The sequence below is a fragment of the Syngnathoides biaculeatus genome, chromosome 20 (assembly GCF_019802595.1).
Source record: "Syngnathoides biaculeatus isolate LvHL_M chromosome 20, ASM1980259v1, whole genome shotgun sequence".
In the NCBI taxonomy this organism is placed as follows: domain Eukaryota; kingdom Metazoa; phylum Chordata; class Actinopteri; order Syngnathiformes; family Syngnathidae; genus Syngnathoides; species Syngnathoides biaculeatus.
In genome coordinates, this window is record NC_084659.1 from 9,951,993 (window position 1) to 9,964,739 (window position 12,747).

At 41.9% G+C, this 12,747-nt stretch overlaps 1 protein-coding gene and 1 long non-coding RNA gene across 6 annotated transcripts in view; one reads left to right on the top strand and one right to left on the bottom strand.

Moving 5' to 3' along the window:
* mkln1 (muskelin 1, intracellular mediator containing kelch motifs) overlaps positions 1-12,747 on the top strand; it is a 128,435-nt gene that overhangs the window by 76,498 nt on the left and 39,190 nt on the right. The gene's annotated exons all lie outside the window — the stretch shown is intronic.
* Positions 2,166-12,747, bottom strand: part of LOC133493164 (uncharacterized) — a 32,747-nt gene continuing 22,165 nt past the window's right edge. The window contains exons 3-4 of one of the 2 annotated variants that reach the window (XR_009792875.1): positions 3,689-3,862; positions 2,166-3,173 (exon numbers count right to left, since the gene is read on the bottom strand). This is a non-coding gene — a long non-coding RNA (uncharacterized LOC133493164). Of the gene's footprint in view, positions 3,174-3,593; positions 3,863-12,747 lie in introns of those variants that run through there. The other variant, XR_009792874.1, reaches the window with a different exon arrangement.

Below are 12,747 nucleotides of genomic sequence, written 5' to 3' on the forward strand. Positions count from 1 at the left end.
CTTTAGAGTTCTATTATTCAAAAGGAATATTGATCACTTTTAAAATTCAGAAGACCACAACGAGTGGCGTTGATGATCATTAGTGCATTTAGTCACATAGTTGTGATTTTTATGTGTAGAAGATTTTGGTTTTTTTGATTAAAATGACTGTTTAGTTCATTAATAAAGTGCAGAAAATAAACTTAAGGGACAGTTTTGATCTTGACCATCAAATTGATCCCAAAACGAACCACGTCAGAGAATATGAGAACAGCGGCGAGGTTAAAGCGAATGACAATGAGATTGTGTCAGACTATTTGTTACCACCAGCATCCAGTGGACAAAGGTGCTTTTTGTAGCAGCTCAGTGTGCGTCGAGAGTAAGTGTGAGTCAGTGGATCAGCATCCCAGGTTGCCCTGCCTTTGTTTGTGAAAGCTCGGCAAGATTACAGCCACGTCCTCACCTCTGCCCGCACGCCCTGATGTGCCTTTTTGAACAATAGAACCCTTTTTTTTTGAAGCTGGAGCCTAATTGGCCCATCAATTGAGCAACATTAATTTTTAATCAAGCGCACGTACAAAAAAAAGGGTGCTTTTCTACACGTGCTGTACTTGGTAACCAGAAAAGTGGAATTCATTGTCAAGCTCACTTGGGAAATGAAGCCCTATTTTCTCTTCCCTCCCCCTGTTTTTTTTTTTTTTCTCCCATAATGCTTGTAACATGGGGGTCAGATTGTTGGGTGAGGTTTTTCCGTGTTTGTCTGCAGAGCCGGCGGGCACCGGGCAGGGCACGGGCACTCTGGCAGGCAACATGGAAAAGCTTTTTCGAGGATTCCAATGTAAACGCTCCCTGGGGTGCAGACTGACTGATTGCCATGATAGTATTTGGCTGCTAGTCTGAAAATGCAACATGGAAATGTCATCTTTAAGTGAGACAGAAAAAAACCCTATTCACGACAACAATGAGAGCAAAACCTTTATTTCATTCAATTCGTCTCATGAAAGCCAATTTCATCTGTTTTAAATAATTTTGAACATAAATTGAGGGAAAAAAAAAACGTTGATACGTTTGTCAACTTTTCACGTTCATCCATTTTCACGAGGGTTTGTGTCGTAACATGGTGCCTATCCCATCTAAAACGGGGCGTGTGGCTCCCAACCAATCCCAAGTCAGATATAGACATTGACACCCGACATTCACACCTTTGGTCAACTTTGAATCATGATTATGGGTTATGATCCAAAGCAATAAATCGTGTCAGTATTCTGCAGATGTTTTGATTAACTAGCAAGTAACTTTTGTTTTTGTTTTTGTTTTCTAGTTCTACTCTAATAGATTTTTTTCCATTATCGGCTGTCTATTTTATTGTAAAATTAAATAAAATTACATTTGAATTCTAAGTTATCTTTCAAAATCTCTATGTGCTTCCATCCATTCATTTTCTTTGCTGCTTATCCTCACGAGGGTCGTGGGGAGTGCTGGAGCCTATCCTAGCTGTCAACGGGCAGAAGGCGGGGTACACCCTGAACTGGTTGCCAGCCAATCGCAAGGCACACGGAGACAAACAGCTGCACTCACAATTCTCCAATTAAGGTTGCATGTTTTTGGGATGTGGGAGGAAACCGGAGTGCCCGGAGAAAACCCAAGCAGGCACGGGGAGAATGTGCAAACTCCACACAGGTAGGGCCGAGATCGAAACCAGGTCCTCAGAATTGTTGAGGCCAACGCTTTACCAGCTGGCCCACCGTGCTGCCCTCATATATGTATTTGGCTTATGAAGTATTTCTTGGGCCACCTGACTTTGTCGCTTAAAAAAAAGGTTTCTGCTGACATCTTGTGGCGTTCTTTTCATCAGCGTCGTCTTTTTTTGTTGTCGCCTGTGGCAATCATGACTGAAGTGACAAACTACACCAGAGAGCATCACAGTGTTTAAAACAAAATATATATATATATATATATATATAATAATTATTATTATTGTATTATTGGTGACAACTACCATTAATAATAATGTAGTATAATTGCAATTACATCTAATACTAGAATTTATATATACTCTCTCTCTCTCTCTCTCTCTCTCTCTCTCTCTCTCTCTCTCTCTCTCTCTCTCTCCTCTCTCTCTCTCTCTCTCTCTCTCTCTCTCTCTCTCTCTCTATATATATATGTATAAAATATATTGTGCACATTACTCTTGTGTGTAGTAATATTAATAATAACAGCTACAGGCAGCTAATAAAAGCCCATTGCACACACACTTAACAGAAATTTTTTATTTCAATTCCAAACCATTTTAAAAAAATGTCACGTGTAGTCTTCACAACTTGTGTTCCACGCACCGGCTGCATTGATCCACGGTTTTATAACCGATTTCAAATGGTGCTAGAAGGACAACGTTGAGGGCTCTATGCACCATAGGAAATCAGTTATCTTGTAGTGGAGGAAAAGGAACACGTGAAGGTCTGACCGTTGACCTCGACCGCCACCTCACGGCCGCGCTGCTGTCCTCAAGAACACTGATTTCAAATGGTGCTAGACAGAAGCAACACACATCTAAACCACCACGTGAAACCAGCTTCTGGGGGCAGACGTTTGAGGGCTCTTATTCCACCAACCTTGCCGTAAAAAATGAACTTCAAGGCTCTGTGGAAAATCATGGCAATGAACTGGAAATGTACACGTTTACAGGAAGATAGTCTGGTACTTTGGAGTTCTAATGTAGCCTTGCGTCTTGCAGCAGAATTATGGAGAAAAATAAGATGAAGATAATGTACCAGAAATGTCTTGCAAAAACAAGTCAAGGCAAAAAAGAAAAAAACAAAACAAGAAATTGACATACTTTAGAAGCAACTCAGTTCACAACAAACAGCAGTTTTGCAGACAATTCTTTGAAAGAGACTTGAAGTGTTTTATTGCTAATCATAATTTAAATTTACTGTCAAATAAAATTTTTCTTCACATAAATATCTATAACATATTTGAAAAGTAAATAATTACATTAAAGCCACTGATGGTGTCATGGTACACACGCCTGCCTGCCTTTGGTGCGGGCAGCGTGGGATCGATTCCCGCTCAGTGATGGTGTCCATATCTGCCCTGCGACTGACTGGCAACCAGTTCAGGGTGTAGTCCACCTTTCGCCCAAAGCATGCTGGGAGAGGCTCCAGCTTTCCCGTGCCCCTTGTGAGGATAAGTGGCTTGGATCATGGAAGGAGGGATAAATAATCATTAAAGTAAAATCATTTTTAGTATTATAACAGTAATAGTAAACAGTCGCCAATAGGTGTCACCAAAACCCTTCAAAAATGTCTGCCCAGTGTATCACACAGAGCAGTACAGTACATTGTTGACATGATATCACGGTGAATCCACTTAAAGTCCAGGGTTCGTGAAAGCTAATTTAGGATTGAAATTGGAAAAAAAATCCATATGACTCTTACAAATGTATTAAAACAAATGTTGCAAGTTGTTTATGACAAGGAAATGAACGTAAATGCAAGAAAAATAAGACAGAAGAAGATAACCAACTGAACCTTGTAAACAATATGTATATATATATATATTATATATTACAATATTGTAAATGTATTGTTTTGGTAATGTTTTACAATGTTGCTCCACATATTCAGCAAAAAAAAAAAAAAAAAATAGCGAAACTGACACTAAAAGAGGCCTACTAAGCAAATCATGCTGGCCACACACACATACAAACCGTTTTGGAAAGAAAGGCCTCTCTGTGGAGGTGTGGCGCGCTCTTCCACGGGCTTCCTGTTCCATTCTGTCCCCCAGGAAGCGACACGTGGAGGCACAAAGATGTTCGTGTCAGGCCCCGACTCCCACGCTCGACGCCAATGTCATCGTCCATATTGAGCCACGCCGCCTCAGTCTGTGAAAAGAGGAAAAAGCGGTTTCGATTTGAATATTTATCGGGACTGCATGGGTAGAAAGGAACTGATAATCGTAAAGTCATTTCAATTGGATTAACATTAAACTTGGGTTTAAAGCTATACATAATTATAATTGCATGATAAATTACTAATATTATGTAAGTTTAAAGGCGGCTTAGTGGAGCACTTTTTTTTTTTTTTTACCCCTTTGTAACTGCACAGGGAAGTTTTGTAATATAAAAGAAAAATACTCGTGTGTTATTGATTATCATCACAACTGGACACAGATATGTCCCTGCCCTGTAAGGAATAACAAGTATTGCAACAGAACGGTCACCATTGCGGAGCGGCCTCGAGGGTTCCCGTACCTCAAGAAAAAACACAAACAAAAGCTGACGACATAGTCTGCCTCGCCAGAATTTTCCGGGACAGGGGAGAGACTTTGAGACATCTGGCTTTGTTTGGCCTCAGTTGCGGGAATGTATCGCAGCTCTCCGGAGTTGCGATGCTTGAGAGGTCTCTCATTCCTTCTCTTAAACAAGGCCAATTTGTAGAGGGGAGACAAAAATAGCATTTTAACCCTTCCATGCTTCTCATTGTCTATGCACATATGGTATGTGCTTGGTCAAGTTGGATGAGTTGGAGAACATGCAAACTCCACAGAGGCGGGGCCAGGATCAAACCCGGGTCCTCAGAACTGTGAGGCCAACGCTTTACCAGCTGTTCCACCGTGCCGCCAAATGTAATATTTATCTACTTCAAATTCTCAAGTGCAGAGCTTTTCAAAAGGGATTAGGGACGTCGTCTCACATGCATAAATTGACGATTAAATAAAACATGAATGTTGACTTCATCAAATAGAAAATAAAAGTTTTTGCTACACTTATTTTTTTGCCTCATGTCAATGTATATTGGACTGCTTGTTCTGATGGATGCACCTTACCACCTGGGGGCAGTATAATGCAGACATACAGATACAAATGAAGACTGTGACCACTTCTGAATAGGCTGCAAAAAGTTGTTCTTAACGGTGGGTATTGTTGTATCAACAAAAAGACCCTTTTTAGTTGAAATATCTCTTGCGTAAAGAGTTACAACACCGTGACACGGATGCTTATTTATTATTATTATTATTTTTGCATTGTTAATCAAAAGCAAATCTTTTGTAATTCCCCGTTTTATTTATTTTTGACAGTAAAAGTCAACCAGGAGACAACATAAATAGCTTCATTTTTTTTTAAGATTTTTTCACCATTAGTGAACGTACGTGTATGCATGTGCGCTTGAGTCGCTTACAGTAAAGTGAGCTGTTTAGTCATTTCTGTCCCAATAACCCCCCCCCCCCCCCACACACACACACACATACATGATTAAAACACCCCTGAGACCACTTTTTTTTTTTAACTCTTACACGACATGTTTTGAGTCTGTCATACTTCAGAAGACCACAAAACGGTGAGTCAAAAAACATGCATGTTTAAAAATGACACAAAACACAGGTGGCAAAGACGTGAAAATCCCCGAGTTCCTTTTAAAATTCCCCACATGACTGGAGAGTGATGGTCAAAAGGACTTCCTGGAATCCGTCTTATCTGTCCGATGCACAATTACCGTGACTTGACAAAACTCCCTTTGGCCACACACTCATCCCTAATGGCCCTCTTGGCATCCGACGGGGCTGCCGCGGGTGTTTTTCGTTTGAATGCGTCGGCGAGTGAAGGAATAACCGCGTCATGCTCTCTTGGCAGGTTTGTAAATAAAGTCAAAGTCTGCGCAAATAAAAGGGGTGGGGGCAGGAAGGGGCGGGGGCAGATCCTCGCTGGCGCTTTGTATTCATAATCTCGATGAGTCATCATTTTCACTAGTGTAGACTGGAAAATGGGAACTCCAGCAGATGAGATACCACAATTGATCAGTGGTTCCAATGTAAAATCTCGTCTTTAAAACACAATAAACCGTCCATCCATCCATTTGCTTCACCGCTTATCCTCACGAGGGTCGCGGGGAGTGCTGGAGCCTATCCCAGCAGGCGGGGTACACCCTGAACTGGTTGCCAGCCAATCGCAGGGCCCATAGAGACAAAAAGTCGCATGCACAATCACCCCTCGGGGCAATTTATAGTGTCCAATAAATGTTGAATGTGTTTTGGAATGTGGGAGGAAATCCGATTACCTGGAGAAAACCCAAACGTGCACGAGGAGAACATGCAAACTCCACTCAGGCGGGTCCCGGATTGAACTCGGGACCTCAGAACTGCGAGGCCAACGCTTTACCAGCTGTCCCACCGTTCCACCGCAACAAACCATATTTCCCCAAATAATGGCCAATATTTTCTTTGCCCAATTTAACGACAACATACCTTTTTCCCTCAAATAGTGTTCTCTGCTCTAATCGATGACGTGCTAAATAATCACCAAATGCGAAATAAAAACGTCAGTACAACACAACAAGCGGTATTTTATCAAATCATGGTCAAACCTTTTATATTGACCCATAAAATGATAAATCACCGGGTGCAACATAAAATTATATTCCCTATTTCCACAAATAGCCCCCACTCCAAGAGATGCCATAATGGCCCGTCCTGATTAATCACAACCAATATAACACATTTCCTCAAATAATGGCATAATCTGAAAAAGTCATAGTTGTTTAATTTTGAACTTTCAAAAATAAACACCTCACCCCAAATAGAAACCCCCTTTTCCCCAAGTTATTTTTCAATGCAAGAGAATCACGAGGCAAGTTTATTCATACACAGTTAGGTCTATGTTGAATCATATAGTGAATTATATATTAGAATTGCCATGGCCAATTTATTATTCTGTCATTACAACACACCATATTGACGCCAATAAAGTCCTCTGTTCCAGTAGGCGCCATACCCTAAATAAACTGCAGGTTTAAGATCAAAGCTAATAATAATTTACCATGCATTTATTTGAAAGTGGGCATTTGAATTTTAAAAACAATAAAATATATTTGTTGAGATTGGCTGGCAACCAGGTCAGGGTGTACCCCGCCTTCTGCCCATTGACGGCTGGGATGGGCTCCAGCACTCCCCGCGCCCCTTGTGAGGATAAGCGGCTAAGAAAATGGACGGATGTATTTGAGTTGTGTATTTATTCAGTTGAAAAATGTTCAAGAATGTTCATTATGCTGCAATTTTATAGTCCATCAATATCGCCGCACTTATAACAATGATATTATAATTCAAATTTAAGTCATTCCAAATGTTCTTTTTATTTACACCAACCTGAGTTTATGTAATTAAATCTCCGTAAGGTGCAAGTCAAAGCTAATAGGACCGCGTGGGCCGATGCGAATGAGTCACTCAATGAGTCACAAATTGAATTAGTGTTGACATAAAGTGCTGCTCTCGCCAATCGCGCTGTCCAAAGATGACGCGCTCTGACTAAAACTGGACTTTTTGTGTTGAATTATGAAGCTGCATTCATTTTGTTTATGCCAGAAAATAATTCAAAGGTATGACGTCATCTTAAAAATCTCAATTTACGATAGCCGTGTTTCTCAAACTTTGGGCCACGTTGACTTTGTGCTAAAATATTGAGAAAATAATAATATTCAAATCAGGATTTCATTAAAAATGTAGTGAACATAAAGTAATTAAATTAAAAAAGTACCTACATAAAGACTTGAAAACAAACCCCTCTAAAAGATATGTAATTATATTATTATGAAACTATATCTATTTAAAAATAAAAAATTGAAAAAAACTTGCATAATCACTGTACTATAGGGTAATTTTGCAGTGTTTATTAAACCATAATTCCTGTCAACTTGCAATTCCCAACAATTGCTAAAAAAAAAAAAAATCAATCATAACAGAATGTCCCGTGTTTGAATTCTCCTTTTCCTGAAACGGAAGCTTATGGGATTGAAGTACTCCAACTCACGCTAAAGCCAGAGAAGCAGCGCAAAGTCCAAAACCGGCGCCCCCGAAGCCCTCTCGGGATTTGTGGGATATCGTTTAACGTCAATCTGGAGACACCATCGGACAGCTGTGGGCTTGGCTTACTCCCAGGTTGAATTCAAATATTCTACCCAAACAATGCCGTTATATTTGGCAATATGTCTTCAAGAGGACATGGTCAACATTGTCATTTATTCGTTATTGATTACTAATACATTTGCAAAAAAAAAACCCTGAAAGAAAGGTAAGTGACTCCTGTAAATTGGGAATGCCTTTGGTTCTTTTCAAGAATTATTAATTTTAATATTAGAAACGCATTTGTTTACTGTTTTGTTTGTAAGCTGGTCAAAACCAATAAATGTCGGGAGTCGTTAGCTGCCTGCTTATACTACGATCAGTATTGTAAATTACGGACGTTTGCGGTGCGGCTCTTGCCTTTATCACCACAACGAAAAACAACAACAGCGAACTAAATTTCCCCACAAACTAATTCATGAGTTCAGTCGCATTCAAATCAGAATAATTCAGGCCGTATCGGTTGGTTTGGAAATGTAATTGCTTTAGTTATATGCGTAGAGCTGCATCTTATTTTCAAAATCCTGAAGTCCGAACACTCGGCTTGGATGTGGCTCAACTTGCCATATGTGACGTCATTTTGCCTTTTTTTTTGATAGCAAACTAGCGAAGACTGAATCTGTAACTGGTCGTGTTTGATTTCACCCCGCCTTGAACTTTGGCAGGGTGCCTTTAAGTTATTATCATTCCCCACGTAACGCGAATAAAGGAGGTCTTTGGTAGCAGGAAATGACGTCAAGGTGGGCTCGTGCCAATGCCCTTTCAGCCAGGAGATTTTGGAATGGATTTAATGGCGTTCATCAAATATCCGACAGGAACTTAATTGCATATCGGTGGAAATTCCCTCCCTGTGAGCTTGTAAAGGACAATGGCAGTGTTTTGGTCCAAGTTTCAATCGAAGCATCTTACACCCAAGACACGTAACAAAAGGCCCTGTGTGAGTATGATTGACTTGTGCAAACATACAGTATCTTTCTTTCATTTTACTTGAAGGTGTGGTATCTTAGTGCAGCCTTTTGCAAACCCCCCCCCCCCCCCCCCCCCCCCCCCTTTGACATCCACACAGGGATGGTGGCGCCGCCTCTTGGCTGTGCACAGCCAGAAAAACCAAGACAATCATGCCGACATGCGCAAAACGCGACCATTTAGAAAATAGTATTTTGTCGGGAAAAGTTATTAATATTTAACCTTTGAATTTTGAACATCCTGCTAATGTGATGAATTAGATGAACGATTTGAGGAGAGTTCTTACAGCATCAATTCTCCTTTTCTCTACCTTTGACCGGTCTGAGTTGTACGAAAGAGCGATACAGGTAATGCCAAATTTCACGCACCTGCTGAAGTTAAGATCTGAAATCTAAGCGCCACGGATCCGCCGCAGTTGTCTCAGTCCTCAACGTTCCCACGTCTCACACACAACCTCGTGTGTCGTCTATGTACCGTTGGCTTAATGACTGTGACGTGGAACGCTTTACGGTAGGAAGGTTGGCCAAGATCCCGGTGGCTCCTGTTACCTTCCTGATAGGAGTACGTGGCGGGGAAACTCAGGTGTACACTTCCACACATTTAGAATTCATCCGTGTAGAATCCCGAGAGGACCCGCGCACATGGAAACATGAACGCCAAAGACCGTTTTACTCACCTACTCTTTAATAAGACTGCACTTAGGTGTGTTTGCGTCCTCTCCTTCAGTTTCATTTTCGGCAGAATCCAAACCCGCGCATCCGTCGCCTTCCGATACAATAAATCATCATCTGAATCGGCTTGAAGTTCCAGACTCAGATTCTAACATTGAGTTACAATCTTTTTTCCCCCCGTGTGCATGTGAGCGTGTGCCCTGTCTTACGAAACAAAGTGGGCGTGTCTCTCTGGAAGCAAACCCAAAAAATGTGAGTAAAACAGTAGGTAGGAAGCACACACCCACGAACGAGCCCGCCGACGATTGATGCCTGCTGTCACGTGGCCCATTTGTACTGGAGCTATGCAGGATTTGAAATGACTGCATTGCTTGAAATGAACTCCGAGGGTCATTCCACAATTGGAGGATATTTTCTATCCCACAAGGCCCATGAAATTTCAAATAATCCATGCACATAAAAAAAAGCGAAAACATGCACTTGTTTTGTAAATTATAGTTGGCCTGACACAAAATGCAACGATAGAAGTGATTCTAAAATCTTGGCCACCGCTTTTCCCCCTTTTTGCCTGCCCCCTGTCACATATGAATTATAACTATAAAATAATAAATATAACCGCAAAATATTCATTTTAAATCCACTTGATATTGTAAGTCTACAAGGAATGAAGGCGGCACGGTGGATCAACTGGCATAGCGTTGGCCTCACAGTTCTGAGGACCCCGGTTCAATCCCGGCCCCGCCCGTGTTGAGTTTTCTGCTCCTGCGTGGGTTTTCTCTGGGCACTCCGGTTTCCTCCCACATCCCAAAAAATATGCAACATTAATTGGACACTCCAAATTGCCCCTAGGTGTGATTGTGAGTGCGGCTGTTTGTCTCTATGTCCCCTGCAATTGGCTGGCGACCAGTTCAGGGTGTACACCGCCTCCTGTCCGTTGACAGCTGGGATGGGCTCCAGCACTCCCCGTGACCCTCGTGAGGATAAGCGGAATTGAAAATAGACGGATGGATTTTTTTCACAGACATTTCAAAGAAATGATGCTGTGAAGTTGTCTCTCAACCTGCATTCAAGAGACTGAAACCTTTTCATCCGTTCAAAGGAAGAGGAAAATATAATAGTAATATAAAATAACATTTATAAATAAATGAAATATATATAAAAAGTAATGTAATCAATAAAATATGTAGTTGTAAAAGCATACTGTTGAAGAATGAGTGTGATGAATCTCGTCATATAATTCCTGAAAAAAAACAAAAATTGGAAAAGAAATTGTCCACTTTTCAAAGACGTTGGTGGCTAAATTGACCTTTGAATTCTAGATTGACACATTGCATTACACACACACACACACACACACACACACACACACACGTGGCGGCAACCATGTGTGTGATGCCAATTCCACGACTTCCTCAGGCAGCTGGCCGGGATCCCAGCAAAACCAGAAGTATGATTCGGCAAAAAGGTGCAAAAACCACTAATGGGATGCGGTTTACACACGTAGAGTTGAACCTGCACCCGTGTAGTTAGTGCCTTGCTCTATCCTTGGGATGGGGGGGGGGGGCGGCACCGCACACTCTGCAGTAGAACGAGGCAAAACGCCACTTAGCCTTCATCGTACTGAATGGCAAACAGCAGCAGAAGGAGAGGAACGCTATAAAAAGAGCCCCCTGTCTCCATGGTGACACCAGAGGCAAAGAGCGGGTCCGTCCCAGCGGCCCTCCCTACTCTGTACGTACACAAGCTGATACGGGAAAAAGGGATGGCGTTCACGACAAGCGCTCGCTTACTCGGCGCTCGACACTAACAGATGAGCGTCCCAGCAAACATTTACCCTCTTTGTCCACACCCAGAGTGACGCAAATAAGCAATCGCTGGCATTCACCTGGCCGTCTCTCAATTAAAGGTCGTGATGTACGGTCACACCCGGGGTTCAACTACTTCTTGCCTCGCGAGGTCGAGTTGCCGATAAGAAAACCTTTGCTCCGTGGTAACTACGTGAGCTTATGGTGGCCAGATATTGTGTGATACAAGTGTGCTGCGGCCATTTAGTTACTTGTACGCTAAGTCCGCAACACGACGCAAAAAATCGACCGAGCGACACTTGTAAGTTAAAGTACCGCTATATTCACAAAGGCAGACATTTCCTCCAAAAAGTCTGCTAGTGTCGAGCTGCAAACGTGGGAGTTGACTGTTTGAAATGTATTTCTTATGAACCACTAGGAAGATTTGTTGTGCTTTGATAGCTCATAATTCCTGTCATCCAATCATCTCCTTCCTTTTCCTCCCCAGCTGCCTCATGTGTACTCAGCCTGCAGCTTTTTTTCACTTCTTGTCCCGTTTCTGGTTATTTTTTGCCTTTTTGAACTATAAAAACGCCTCCAACTGTTTGCAGCAATGCCTTTAAATTTATGCGCATCAAACTGAGGAATGCTTGGTTGTATGCACAACAGCGCGATATAATTTCACACAGTGAAGAAAATAAGTATTTGAACACCCTGCTATATTGCAAGTTCTCCCACTTAGAAATCATGGAGGGGTCTGAAATTTTCATTGTGGGTGCATGTCCACTGTGAGAGAGATCATCTAAAAAGAAAAATCCAGAAATCACATTGTATGATTTTTCTTCATGATTTGTTTGAGTGATACAGCTGCAAATAAGTACTTGAACACCCGTCTATCAGCTAGAATTATGACCTTCAAAGACATGTTAGTCCGCCTTTAAATGTCCACCTCCACTCCATGTGTTATCCTGAATCAGATGCAACTCAGTGAGGTCCCGAGCTGCATAAATACACCTATCCCATCCCATACAATCAGGAAGACTCAAACTTGTAACATGGCCAAGACCAAAGAGCTGTCCAAAGACACCAGAAACTAAATTGTTCAACTCCACATGGCTGGAAAGGGCTACGGAGAAATTGCCAAGCAGCTTGGTGAAGAAAGGGCCACTGCTGGAGCAATCATTAGAAAATGGGAGAAGCTAAACATGATGGTCAATCTCAATCGGAGTGGAGCTCCATGCAAGATCTCACCTTGTGGGTCTCAAATGATCCTTAGAAAGGTGAGGAATCAGCCCAGGATTACACGACAGGACTTGGTCAATGACCTGAAAAGAGCTGAGACAACCATTTCCAAGCTGACTGTTGGTAATACACAAAGACGTCATGGTTTGAAATCACGCATGGCACGGAAGGTTCCCCTGCTTAAACCAGCACGTGTCAAGGCCCGTGTGAAG